This window comes from Dermacentor albipictus, unplaced genomic scaffold (genome assembly GCF_038994185.2).
Source record: "Dermacentor albipictus isolate Rhodes 1998 colony unplaced genomic scaffold, USDA_Dalb.pri_finalv2 scaffold_20, whole genome shotgun sequence".
Taxonomy (NCBI): domain Eukaryota; kingdom Metazoa; phylum Arthropoda; class Arachnida; order Ixodida; family Ixodidae; genus Dermacentor; species Dermacentor albipictus.
This window is the reverse complement of record NW_027225574.1, coordinates 5,751,648-5,766,515: the sequence shown is the minus strand read 5'-3', so window position 1 is coordinate 5,766,515 and position 14,868 is coordinate 5,751,648. Positions and strand designations below refer to the sequence as shown.

At 43.7% G+C, this 14,868-nt stretch overlaps 1 long non-coding RNA gene across 10 annotated transcripts in view; it reads left to right on the top strand.

The window, feature by feature from the left end:
* Positions 1 to 14,868, top strand: part of LOC135920056 (uncharacterized) — a 43,427-nt gene that overhangs the window by 7,718 nt on the left and 20,841 nt on the right. For 4 of the 10 annotated variants that reach the window (XR_010570148.1, XR_010570154.1, XR_010570149.1 and 1 more), the window contains exon 5: positions 4,816 to 4,987. The exons of 2 other annotated variants lie outside the window; for them this stretch is intronic. This is a non-coding gene — a long non-coding RNA (uncharacterized lncRNA). Of the gene's footprint in view, positions 1 to 2; positions 41 to 1,145; positions 1,233 to 2,110; positions 2,337 to 4,815; positions 4,988 to 6,159; positions 6,873 to 14,868 lie in introns of those variants that run through there. 4 more of the 10 variants (XR_010570150.1, XR_010570152.1, XR_011509791.1 and 1 more) reach the window with 4 other exon arrangements.

Here is a 14,868-nt window from a genome sequence, read left to right as displayed (position 1 = left end):
AGGGCTGCACAATTTGGGGCATGCTTGCATTGGGCCCAAAGTAAGTCCTTTTCTTTTATTGCAGCGAGTATGTCAGACGACACCCATTTGTTGTCCACGTTACGTTGTTTGATGTGTAGTGTTCGGGTAGCACTTTCTTTTAAGTTCTGGAACACTTCTACGAGCTTGTCATAAAGGTCAGCAGGAGACACTATTGCTAAAAAAAGATTTCCAGTCATATTTAGCCAACAGCTTATCAAATATTTTCGGATCAAGCACTGAAATTAGTTTTTTAGAATCTGTGGGTGCTGTCGAAGTATCTGGATAACTCATTGAGCCGCAAACCAATTAATGGTCAGCAAGTTTAATTTCTACTATAGCGGATGTTGCGGCTAGATTCTGAGCATGAACGATAATGTGATCAATGCAGGACACGGCGAGCTTACTGGCCAAAAATTTCTCTTGGGTTGCTTGATAAATGACGAATTCCAAGCCCCATTTGGAAAGGCTATCGAGATAATCTGCGACCAAGCCTACAGTAGGATGCAAAAGGTCAATATTGATATCACTTATGATATACACATACTCTTCAAGCGATAAGGTTGACAACGTGGAATTGAGTTCGGATGAGAAAAGCCACGCATTGAAACTGGAAGGTCGGTAAACCGATAACAGAATCACTGAAAAAACAGGTGAACTCAAGCACAGCAATATCACTTCAGCTTGGGAAAAGGCTGCGATGCCTCCTCCTTTTCTTGTTGGATGCATGTATGAAAAAGCTTGGCAACCCGGTAATGAATACTGTGGAATGCTCTCGGAAGAAATATTAATTTCAGTAAGTACAAAAACATCGAACGTTAGGCGAGATGATGAAGTGATGGCATAAAACTGATTCCAATGTTTCCGAAGGCTGCGAATGTTCACATGTGCAAATTTAAAACTGCTGGTGGAGGCATCAGAAAAAAAAAAAACGTATTTACATCCGCAAAGTCAGTGCATTTGATACTCTCTATGTCAGCCATGTGTAGGCAATCTTATCCAAATCCGAGAATTCTTCGACTCGAGTGAAAGGTGCTCCCTCAGATTTTCTCGCCAGAACCTTTCCGTTTGTCGTCCACACAAACTTATATCCATTTTCCTTTCCTTTGGTGTGGGCCAACCGGAAGAGCTCCTGGTTCATCTGCGTCATATTTTCGTTAATGAACAGACGAGGAAACTTCTCCGGCTGAGCAAGATCCGGGAGACCTTTCCAAGTGCGAAACCATTTTTCTTTCACTGAAACGTTGTGTACTTGCACAAGAATAGGTGGGATAGTGCTAGATTTATTCTGGGTAGGTAAACGGTGTATGCTGCAAATTTCATCTTCCTGGAAGTTCCTTAGGCCCAGTTGACCAGCTAAGTTGCACATGAAGGACTTCAAGTCTTCGCCAGGTTTCAAAGGGAAGCCATGGATTTCAAAATTGCAACGCCTGCCGTATTGCTCAAGTTCATTTATTTGCACTCTCGTTTGGTCTGGAATTTCAGCCTGACGGACGACTGTACCGGAAAGTGACTCCACTTGAGCCCGCAGCTGAGACACTTCCGTTTGATGGGTAGTCACATTAGAGAGCATAGAATCATATTTTTCAGAAAGGAAATCCATAGAGGCTTGAATGTCGGTCCCCGTATCAGCCATCTTTTCACAAGTTGCCTTGAAAGAAAGCACTTCCTCAACCCTCAGCATGAGCGTATGAACAGTGTTAGTTAGTTGGTCCAGTTTGGTATTAATAGTCGAAAAGTGGGGCCCAATTTAGCCATCGCTATGACTAGAACCGGTACCAGACCTACAAATATGACACATCCATGTTTCATGTTTAACAGTGGACATTTTGGTGTAAACACTGTCTGTTATCGCAGAACAGTGTTTCCCTAGATGGAAACTTGCTTTGCAACCAGAACATACAAGGAATTTACCCTCTACCGGCTTGTCGCATACCAAACACACAGAAGACATTGCAGAACAGTGCAGTCAGCGGTAAAACAGCCATGAACAACCAAAATATGTGCATACTAAAGGCAGTTTAAGAAACCTACCTGCCAAGCAACGAAGTAACGTTTCAGTGACACCGGCCGGTTTTGCCGCTGACTGCAGGGAAGCACCGGGGAGGCAGGCTTTATGTACGCTGCAACAGACACCAGGCGGACGGGGTTGAGCTGTCTTGCACGAGGGGATGCTGTGGAACCGTTCATGGATGGTTCCTTGAATGCAGAGGCCGCATGCACCGCAGAGCGTCCGTGATGCCAGTGACCGACGACAAGGATGATAAGATCCGGGGGATGCCGCCGCATCCAGCCTGTGAAATCTGCCAAGAAACAAAGTAACTTTTCAGTGGCACCGGTCGGTTTTGCCGCTGACTGACAGATAATTGTAGAATAACCATTGGGATATACCAATTGGTCAGCCATTGCATGAGTTGTGTGGAGCTTTTGGTTTGGCTCCCACAGGCACTAAGTTGTCTTTCCCTACACATTTAATTCCCGTTTTCTTTATTACAAGTAAAAGGCTTATTACTAATTTCACTTTCATTTATAATTCTACATTTCGCTTTAAAAAGGAAGGAAAAAAAAATTAATTTTCCACACAGTTTCCTTGCTGTCGTTGTCTGTTTGCTTCAAATAGTTGTTATCTATATACAGTTAAACCTCGTTAAACCACAGTTGGCCGGAGCTAGGAAAAGGTATGTACTAAATGGTAGTACTGCTTAACCGAAATAGTCCACTTACCTGTCAGAAATGGCACTACGGTAGAGTGTGATGAAAAGGCAGAAAACATGCAGTATTTATTCACTTCGCACGACAAAAGTCTGTTATTTTCGTTTGATGCTGCAGCGGGCTAGAAGCGACAACAGCAACCTCAAACTCACTCAAGCTACAAGCCAGCTTTTCTGCCAGCCCCCTCTTCTCAGCAAACACCTGCATGAGGCTGACGTAACACACAGCATCTGCCACTGTTGGGCCTGAAATGCCTGTGCTGTTGCTTTCCATGGCGTTCTCATCACTGTCGTTAGGCAACACTTCGGCAATAACAGAGGCAACGGTGGTGAAAAATCGAAGCTCAGAAAGTTAAACCTTGTAGCCGACGTATTTTCGCAGTCGCAGCAGCCTTGCTGACCAACTTCTCCTTCGCATTCCAAATGCCTCACACCGTAGTCAACGGTATATCCCTCTCGTGTGCCAGCACCGACTTCTTTGTGGCACATTCGACAGCTGGAACGATTTCCAATTTTTCTTCTATGCTGAGCACCCGGTTTTTCTCCTAGCTTGCACGACCAGTGATGTTCCGTACCTCGCAGCAGAATTCCCATTTCTATGCATGAAAATTCCCTATTTGCAACAATTTTCCCTGATTTATTCAAAAAAGATCGCCAGAAATCTCCCTGCATATATATATATATATATATATATATATATATATATGCCTTGGAGTACACTGAAATTTAATCTCAGTGTATAACAATCACAAAGGCTGGTCCACCAGCTGAAAGCTCAGCAATACACTTTGCAAGAACATATGTCATACTTTTTTCTTTAATCAAGTTATTCCTACAGGGCCAGCATGATTCCTCCACTGTATATATATATATGTATATAATATGCACCTGATGCAGTGCCTTAGCAGCTATGGTGTTGCGCTACTAAGCATGACGTCACGCGATGTATCCCGGCCATGGCAGCCGCATATCGAAATCGAAGAGGCAAAATGCAAAAGTGCCCATGTCCCGTGTATTGGGGGCACATTAAAGATCCCCTGGTGGTCAAAATTAATCCACAGTCTCCCACTACGATGTGCCTCACAATCAAATTGTGATTTTGGCAGGTAAAACCCAGAATCGATTCATTCATATGCGTGTGTGTGTTTTCAAAAACATTGCAGTGCATTCAAAATCTTGGCTCAGTGGCAATACGAGAACTCAATTTCTAATGTGGCGCTTTTTAATGTCAGTTCACGACATACCTCCCGTGTAGACAGAGCTCTATAGCATCAACACTGGTGGCTAGCTGCTTTTTAGCGATTCTGAGTAGGTTACCCTATCCAATATTGAAGCAAGAAATTGCAGTTCACAGTTTGTACTGAAACAGCACACCAGCTTTTCAACAACTAAGGCTATTAGAACTTGAAGCCGACCGGGTCCTAGTTTGGGTTGAGCACTGAAAAGAGTGTGCTGTGGTATGTCAAAGTTATTGCTTGCTCAAAGGTACCATTCTAATATTTACTTCATCAATCTTAAAATTCCCTGCAATACTGCGAAGATTCCCTCCTTCCCTTTCTTCCAAATTTGGGGTCAGAAATTTCCCTGAAAAAGGAAAAATTCCCTGCACGTAACATTACTGTGCACGGCACCACAACACGGGTCACAACACTACGACTCTGGGGCTGTGCCAAAATGATGTTGATGTTGATGTGGATTCACCCTTCCAAGCGCCCTCTGTGCTTTGCGCTTGGAGGCCGTTCCAATCTCAGAGCCTCATTGTTCGGCCGGGCTGACAAAAAGTGGGAACACTGTGTGTTAACCGATACGTAAGCACTAAGCTGGTACTGTTTTTGCGGATACAAAACCCATTATGTTCAATGGCCGCCAAATCGGGGGTTTCACTTTACTACTTTTAAAATGAAACTACTGTTTAAGCGGGCACAGTTTAACAAGGTTTTACTGTACATGGTTACTAGGCAAAATATCGTGTAGTTGTAGTTACCAGTAAAGTGAAAAGTCAATTCATAAATCATGTTCTTCCATCTCAGTGTTGTTGCATATAGGCTAATTTATAAAGAATTATTTTCTTTTTTTTTACTTACAGACTCCAAATCCTTGAAAACACTGAAGGACATAGCAAGAGCAAGGCCCCTGCTTGTTGACATGCCACAGCTTTCAACATCATTTCAAACATATAGCGTGGAAGCATTTCATGGCCTGCTGCTCCACTTTGCTCCAAAGTTTTGCCAATATTCTTATTAAGGAATGAAGGCCAGGTAAACCTTCTGCAACTGTTTTTTGCAGTTGGACAGAACCAAGGTAATGTTGTTTGACATTGCTTGGAAATACTCCAGTTACTTTTTTATTTCCCCCTAATTAGATAATTGGCCTTAATCAATCAACTTCTTGAATAATGTAATTAGATTAAAAGTGTCAATGCGAAAATTGTAGAGAAACATAAAAAACTTCCGATACAGCTTTTTGTTATCAAAATGTGCTACATAAAAGTGCTTTTCCGAGCGTGAAAAAAGCCCGCAGTTACATACAATATTGCCGCGCGATCGGCCTCTTGAGGCACTTTACGTGTATTCATGGACTTTTCACGCTTGGAAAAATGCTTTATGTAGCACGTATTGCGCAACAGAAAGCTGTATCGGTAGTTTTTCATGTTGCTCTACAATTTTCTCATTGACACTTTTCATCTAATAGTAATAATTGAGTAATTAATTAAGGCTAATCATCTAATTAGGTGGAATTTTAAAAAATAATTTGAGTATCTGCAAGCAACAGCAAACAACATTACCTTGCTTCTGTCCAGCTACGTGGCATTTGCATTATTTAAACTTTGGCTAAAGTTAGCTGGGACACCTTGTATATACACTCACACATGCGAGCTCCAAATGAACTGCCATGTCACCACCTTGCAAAAACATAATTAAAAAAAGCCACAAATAGTAAAAAAGAAAGGAGATCATAGAACACTTCTCAGCCTTTTAGAAAAACCAATGAACATTAGCACAGTGCACCGTTCACTGCACATTCAAGATATGGTATTTCTTTGTCACACAAAGCAACTAAGCACTTAGTGACACAGCCACTCCTGGCTATCACTGCCACCTCAACTATTACCCTTGCACAATAACTTTCATCCTTCAAAACAGTGGAGTGTAGCCACACTGATTACATTGGAAAGCCTTCCCTACCCTTCTGCATCTTTAAATAGTGTTCTTTAATCTACAATTTAGGCATTTTCCAGTCTGCTTTACGTATTTCGATGCACAGGAAAGGGGAACACCATAAACAACTCCCTCAACACATTTAACTGTTGACTACTTGTCCGCTCGTGATGTGCCTCGGGCCAGCACTCAGCGATAATGAGTCCAACTTCGCAGAATGACAAGAACACATTTATTTCAATGCCATATTGACTTGTCCCCTCTGCCCACAGTTGCCAGGTGTGTTTTCTACACCAGCCTACACTCCCCCACACTTGGTTTGAGAGCCACAGCACTGACTTCCAGGCCACAAGTTCAGTCGGTTTGGCGGTCGCCGGATACGGGTTGGCCATCCGGAGTGAGCTTCACTTGTAGGGGTTGGTGCCGAGCTTGACTGTATGTTCCATTCCACCATGCATTTTGCTCAATATGGCTATCATCATTACAACAATGAGCATGGTCAAAGTGCCAGGTGACATTGTGATCGTGTGCATTCTGTTTCCCAAGACATGTTCAATAGTCCCTTTCATCCAACGCTGACCAAGGCCAAAGTTATGGCAAAGGACAGTCTGGCCACACACCCATTTCCGTTTTGCTGGCGTGTGCCTTTTTATGTTCGGTCCATGCGGTTCCTGCAGGACCAGGTCCAGGCATCTGTTGGGTTGATAGCCCAGGAACATTTCAGTCAGGAATTTTTCCCTACCTCCAGGTGGTGTGCATCTGCGGTCATGCAGCCACCAGTTTGAGTGAGTTGAGAGTGTTCCTCTTGTGAGCCTTTTTAGACCATCTTTGACTGCCATCACGGCTCTTTCTGCTAGCCCATTAAATTGGGGATGAAAGGGTGCTGTACGGATGTGCCATATAGCATTCTTCATGATGAATTTTTCGAGTTAGGCTCTGACGAAGGCACTACCATTTTCAGACACTAGACAATTGGGCAGACCAAATCGGGCAAATGTGCCCTTTATGATCTCAATAGTTGCTGCGGACCTTAGTGTTCAAGCAATGAACGACAATCTTATGGGCATCATTAAGGAGTGTGCAATAGAAGTCAATGGTAACTCCGTTAGACAGGATGCCAGTAAGCGATCGCAGGAGACGAAAGATCTGATCAAGAAACGCCAATGTATGAAAGCCTCTAACCTTAAAGCTAGAATAGAACTGGCAGAACTTTCTAAGTTAATCAACAAGCGTAAGACAGCTGACATAAGGAACTATAATATGGATAGAACTGAACATGCTCTCAGGAACGGAGGAATCCTAAAAGCAGTGAAGAAGAAACTAGGAATAGGCACGAATCAGATATATGCGTTAAGAGACAAAGCCGGCAATATCGTTACTAATATGGATGAGATAGTTCAAGTGGCTGAGGAGTTCTATAGAGATCTTTACAGTACCATTAGCACCCACGACGATAATGTGAGAGAGAATAGTCTAGAGGAATTTGAAATCCCACAAGTAACGCCGGAAGAAGTAAAGAATGCCTTGGGAGCTATGCAAAGGGGAAGGCAGCTGGGGAGGATCAGGTAACAGCAGATTTTTTGAAAGATGGTGGGCAGATTCTTCTAGAAAAACTGGCCACCCTGTATACACAATGCCTCATGACTTCGAGCGTACCGGAACCTTGGTTGAACGTTAACATAATCCAAATCCATAAGGAAGGGGACGCCAAAGACTTGAAAAATTATAGACCGATCAGCTTACTGTCCGTTGCCTACAAAGTATTTACTAAAGTAATCACAAATAGAAACAGGAACACCTTAGACTTCTGTCAACCAAAGGACGAGGCAGGATTCCATAAAGGCTACTAAACAATAGACCATATTCACACTATCAATCAGGTGATAGAGAAATGTGCAGTATATAACAAACCCTTATATATAGCTTTCATTGATTACGAGAAAGCGTTTGGTTCAGTCAAAACCTCAGCAGTCATGGAGGCATTACGGAATCAGGCTGTAGATGAGCCGTATGTAAAAATACTGAAAGATATCTATAGCGGCTCCACAGCCACCGTAGTCCTCCATAAAGAAAGCTACAAAATCCCAATAAAGAAAGGCGTCAGGCAGGGAGATACGATCTCTCCAATGCTATTCACAGCATGTTTACAGGAGGTATTCAGAGACCTGGATTGGGAAGAATTGGGGATAAGAGTTAATGAAGAAGACCTTAGTAACTTGCGATTCGTTGATAATATTGCCTTGCTTAGTAACTCAGAGGACGAATTACAATGCATGCTCACTTACCTGGAGAGGCAAAGCAGAAGGGTGGGTCTAAAAATTAATATGCAGAAAACTAAAGTCATGTTCAACAGTCTCGGAAGAGAACAGCAGTTTACGATAAGTAGCGAGGCACTGGAAGTGGTAGGGGAATACATCTACTTAGGGCAGGTAGTGACCGCGGATCCAGATCCTGAGACTGAAAGAATCAGCAGAATAAGAATGGGCTGGGGTGCGTTTGGCAGGCATTCTCAAATCATGAACAGCAGGTTGCCATTATCCCTCAAGAGAAAAGTTTATAACAGCTGTGTCTTGCCAGTAGTCACGTACGGGGCAGAAACCTGGAGGCTTACGAAAAGGGTTCTACATACTTAAATTGAGGACGACGCAACGAGCTATGGAAAGAAGAATGATGGGTGTAACGTTAAGGGATAAGAAAAGAGCAGATTGGGTGAGGAAACAAACGTGAGTAAATGACATCTTAGTTGAAATCAAGAAAAAGAAATGGGCATGGGCAGGACATGTAATGAGGAAAGTGTGGGAAGATAACCGATGGTCATAAAGGGTTACGGACTAGATTCCAAGGGAAGGGAAGCGTAGCAGGGGGCGGCAGAAAGTTAGGTGGGCGGATGAGATCAAGAAGTTTGCAGGAACCACGTGGCCACAATTAGCAGATGACCGGGGTAGTTTGAGAAGTATGGGAGAGGCCTTTTTCCTGCAGTGGGCATAACCAGGCTGCTGCTGCTGCTGCTGCTGCTGATGATGATGATGAGTTCCCTAGCAAAAATTCTAATACAAAAACTAATAGCCTATGAGGTTATTGACACTAATACAGTCTATTATGTCTATTAGTGTATTAGTCTAATAGATCTATTGGTGTATTGGCCTATTAGTCTGATAGGTCTATTGGTGTATTAGTCTAATAGGTATATCGGCGTATTAGTCTAATAGGTATATCGGCGTATTAGTCTAATAGGTCTATTGGTGTGAAAGAAAAGGTTTCAATGCACCAGTTACAGAATGAAAAATAGGCATAATTGCTAGGAGCATTTATTAGGACGCAAATATTTTTACAGATTTCTCTTTTGAGATCTTCGTCAGGTCAGCAATCTTGATTGCCAGAGCTTTTACTCCACCACTTCGACCAGAGAACGTCCTTTTGGGGTGGTCAAAAAAACCTGGGCAGAAACATACACACATATAGAAACATTTTGAAGCAGGGGTGCTAGTTCTACCACTGAATGTTTAAGCAGGCAATATTTGCTTCTAAATTGGAATAATATTGCCCCGTAATTTCCAAACTAATTTTAGGACAAAGTGTGATATGCTTAGTTCGACATGTTTATCATAAAGAAAAATGACGCCATCTGATATGACAGAACAGTTAGACAGCACATAAAATTCACCAAAGGTGTTCTGTGTGTTACATCGAAACTGTAGGCAGATAAGGAACAACTCTAGACAGAAATCTTGCACAGCATTGTCGGAAACATGCATGTCACTGCTGCTATGCGCACAAAATCAGCCCAATCACACTGTACTGAGGTGCATCCACCATTGGGATAAAAAGAAACAACCTTATACTATACTATAGAAGCATAAATAAGTACAATAGTTACCTCCAAATGGAAAGGAATCGGCGCCGGCGAAAACACATCACATCGATGCACGCTGATAGATCCACGAAGGACAGGGGTAAAAACAGTTGTCTTCCGTTGTTTTGAAGTCGCACAACACCCATATCCAAGTATTATACTACAGGAATAAGGTTGTGCAGACGCCAGCACCTCGGGTTCCTTAAAAACACATTGTTCATTCACTAAAAATCGCGCGCACCTCGCCTTGACATGGCTACAGTACACTGCAACATGGCAGCCGCCAATGCACACGTGCTGTGCGCAACTACGGCTGACTACGGCCGTAGTTTTGCGATCTTCCCGCCTGCCGTGTTCCCTTCTCTGCGATAGTGCTCATTGATGTCAATAAATATTACGGCCTTTTATATGCGGTATTAAGTTATCAATTTAGGTTACAAGTTTAACACTGCTTTATGCGCACTTCAACAGAAGGTACGGAACTAACGAAACTTCAGTGGCAAACTACTATGGTTGCTGCGATTGCACCATCGTTCGTAAACCCACCGGGCATCGCGACTCTGCTTTGCAGGTCACGGCTGGTTGTTCGTTGTGCTTTTTTTTTTTTTCGTGGCGAAGTATTTGCTGTGTTGTAAACACTAGCTGTTTCCTCACGACTCATCGCGACGAGGCTCAACAGAGGCCTAGTCATGAGACGTCGCCAGTGAAACAAAATTGGCAAGACCATGTAGGCGCGCGTCAATCGCTTTCGTGTATATCGCTGAGAGGTAAGCTTAGTGCGATGAAACTAATACAAACGTGCGAATACTGTGTGCTGCACATTTTGTACAGCAAAATTCTTAATTATTCAGCGAATAATCAGAGACCTCTCTGCAAATGGTCCGCAATACAGACTTAATTTTTCATAAACTTTCACCCTCGCATTAAACAAGCAGCAAAAAGGGGCAACAGAATTCAACAATGCATGTTGCATAACAGACCAGCAACAATCTGTATAAAGTCAATAACACGTGTCAGTCTAATAACGAAACTAGCAGACATGCAACACTGTTTGTATAAGACTAATACGCTAATACATAGGCTCTATTGGTCTTATAGGTCAATCAGTGCAACTAATAGAAATTTCTATTGGTCTAATACAAAACTTATACAACTAATACAAAACTGTATTAGACTAATACAAACTTCTATTAGAATTTTTGCTAGGGTTGCTGCGGTGGTTGCCCTATTTGTTGTGACGGCTTCAATCCAGCTTGAATAGCTGTCCACAACAACAAACACCATCTTGTCTTCAATTGGGCCAGCATAGTCTATGTGAACACATGTCCAGGCCTGAGTTGTTCCTGGCCATGCAGCTGGCTTCTCAGTTGGTGGCATGGATGCTGTCTGCTGTCAGATTGGGCAATTGCGCAGAAGCTGCTCAATGTCTTGATCAATTTTTGGCCACCATACAAGTTTCCTTGCTAATGCTTTAGTGGCACTGACTCCGGGATGTGCTTTGAGCAGTTCCAACAGGAACGCTCTCCTAGCTGCTTCAAGAACAACTAGTTGATCTCCCATGAAGATGAGCTGTCCATCTGTAGGGAGGAAATTCATCCGTCTCCAAAATGGCAGTACATACTTTGTCATGGTTAGACCATGGGAGTTTCTTGGGCCATCCCCCCTTTATGTGTTCACACAGACATTGCATGAGTTAGTCTTTTCCAGTCACGTCTGCAACCTGCTCCCTTGAGACAGGTGCTGTGTCCAAAATACTGGCTACCAGTGCACCGTATTGTTGGTCAGAGTCTTGCATCCGCAGTTGAGTCTCTCTGGCTGGCACAGGTAGTCGACTCAATGCATCTGCATTTTGATTGCTGGATCCAAGCTTATATATTATTCTGTACTTGTATCCCCCAAGGGTATTTGCCCCCCTCTGAATGTGTGATGCAGCAGTACTAGGAATTGGCCTGTTTTCTTTTAAAAGCCCCACCAGTGGTTCATGACCAGTCTTCATTGTGAACGCTCTCCGTAACATGTACCATGTTTACTTGAAGACCTGGATCTATTCAACGCGCTGAGAAATAAACAATAATATTTCAAATGTAGGTCGACACATTTCTTTTGAAACAAACGAAGAACTTTAAATGTGACGCACCTTTACTTACCGTGAGCTCGGCTACTAGATCTTGCTAGTAGATGCAGCAAGTGGCATCTCCATCGGAACTGCCAGAAAAGTCATCCTTATCAGATGCTTTGCGGACGTCCTCGTCATGCCAAATGACGCCGTCCTTGGTACCATTGCGTGCGTTAGATATACGTAACTTCTTAAAGCCAGTCTCGCTAATCTCGTAACTGGCTTTACGGCAGGCAAGTTGGAGCAACTCCGTTTGTTTGTACTTTTGCTAGCTTTGTTCACAAATATAGGTATATTGGTAGAATATATAGGAATATATCTTATTTTGGGCAGCATTTTCTAAAAAAAAAAAAAGTTGACCTATATCCAAATAAATACAGTCGTCACGGAGTTTCGCCACTGCAAACACGAGGGCGAGGGATTCCCTTTCCAACTGAATATAATTCTCTGTCTTTGTGAGGGTGCAGGATCTGAACGCTATTGGTCTGTCAGTACCATCAAACACGTGAGAAAGCACGGCACCAATGCCCTCTGGCGAGGCATCACTTTCTAGCCCTAGTTCCTTCATGGGTCAAAGTGCACAAGCAAATTTGAATTTATCAGAGCATTCTTTACAGCTACAAACACTGTCTTCTCTTGAGCTGCCCACAGCCATTTGCTGTCTTTCTGTAGCAAACAGTACAGGGGCACCAGGAGACTTCACATGTTAGGCAGAAACCTTCGGTAAGGGGGGATCAGGCCCAGGAACGATCCGAGTTCTTGGCTATTTCTGGGCACTGGTGCTCTCATGATAGTGTCCAGTTTCTTTTCTGCTGGATGCAAGCCATGTCAGTCAAATTTTTATCCCAGGTAGGTCACTTGTGCTCCAAACACACACTTGTCTTTCCGCAACCGGATACCATTCTCGAAAGATTTCCAGTGCCTTCTTCACCATCTTCCCATAGCTATTGTTTTCCTCTGCGATCAGCACATCTAAAAAGACTTGAGTGCCTGAAATGTTTTTCAGAAGTTCTTCCATCTTCCTTTAGAATATGGCAGGAGCTGATGCAATGCCATATGGCAGTCTGTTATATGCCAATAAGCCTTTGCGGGTGTTCAGTACCGCAACTTGCTTTGCTTGTTCATCCATTGGCATGTGGCAATAGGCTTCCCATAGGTCCAACTTTGAAAACCAGTAGCCATTCTTGAAAGAGGCAAAGATAACATCTATTTTTGGGAGCGGATACTGGTTGACATCACACTCGGGGTTGATTGTGACCTTGAAATCCCCACAAATTCTCAAGGTTCCATCTGACTTTACCACTGGGATGATTGGTGTTGCCCAATAGCTGTGGCTAACTGGAGACAGGATTCCTTGCTGACACATTCTTTCCAGTTCCATACCCAGTTTTTCACACAGTGCATACGGTAGTGGACAGGCTTTCAGATATCTTGGAGTTGCATCTTTCTTTATAGCAATCCTGGCAAGAGGTTCCTTCACCAGTCCTGTTCCTGGTTGAAAGAGGTCCTTGAACTTTTCTTTCAGCTGTTCTGTGACACTTAAGATTTTATTGTCCGGTGTCACGTTTGTGCCTACCTCCTGGTTGGGCAGCAGATGAAGCTTTTTGATCGCATCTCTCCGACACGGTGTGGGTCAGGGGCATTGCACAACAAACAGTTCAGCAGTTGCCTAGTAGTTCTGGTGCCATGCTGTCATGGGAAGAACCCCACTGACAGGTAGCTTCTCCAAGTGGCAATGAAGCTCCCTGTTTGTGGGCTTCAGGGCTGGCCACGGCTTGGCACGGAAATCATATGTTTCTTCAGGAACTAAGGTAGACTGGGAAACCCATACCCATCTGCATTTCAAGATCCACTGGTCGTCATTTCACTGTCTTCTAGACTGGCTCAACCAGAGTACCTTTGCTTGTTATTGTGAAACTGTCCCAAACGTGACTGCAGTTGTTGTTGCCAGTTTCAACACTCACAATGTTAGCGTGCAACTTTGTTGGCTTTTTCCCTTTTCCGCCACCGAAACACATTGTGGCTAAATGCCCTTGTTGTGACAATTGTAGCATGTCGACATTTTATGCGGACAGTTAGGAGCATCATGCAAGCAGTCGCCACAGCGAATGCACGGCCGTGGTGTTTTTGTCTTGGCATGCCAAATTGTGGATTTGTCTTCTTCTTGAAGGCTACGGTGTTGACTTCATTCGTCAATCCCAAAGCATTCGTGTGGGGTATACGCTCAATATTTTGTATCGCCAGTTCTGCGGATATGGCGTTATCCACTGCTTCATGAAGGTTAAGGGACTTTGGCTTTGCGAGGAGTACCCGTTGGACCATCTTTTCTTGCAAACCGATGACGAATCTGTCACGCAGGTTGCATTCCAACACACTACCAAAGCCACAGTTGTCTGCGGTCTTGCAAAGTTCTGCCAGGTGTTTTCCTACCTTCTCGCCAGTGTTCTGTACACGGGTTTGAAACCAGTACATATCATATGTTTCTGACAGTGCCGAATTGAGGTGCTGCTTGAGCATGATGACGTCATAAGGTTCGTCCTGCGACTTTTTCAATGACAACAGACTTCGAAGATGACCATATACCTCCAGGCTGATACATGTTATGAAAATTGTGTGCTTGTGAGTCTCTTCAGTGATTCCATTTGCACTGAAGTATGATTCTAGATGCTCGGAGTAGTTTGTCCACGTATCTGCATTCGAATCGAATTGCGGAGATGCAGTGAACAACGGTTGTGCGCTCCCTGGTTGCACCATGCCACTTGTTGTGTGCTGAAGCAGCCTGTTGTGTCTAACGCCGAGTAGTCGGGCTTGGTTGGCGGGTGTTGTGCGTACATTCCATCTTGATCCTGTCCTCATTGCCACTTGTTGACTACTTGTCTGCTTCTGGTATACCCCGGTTCAGCCTCAGTGGTAATGAGTCCGACTCCACAGAACAATGGCATGAACACATTTATTTCAACGCCATGTTGACTTGTCCCCTCTGCCCATAGTTGCCAGACATGTTTTCTGCGT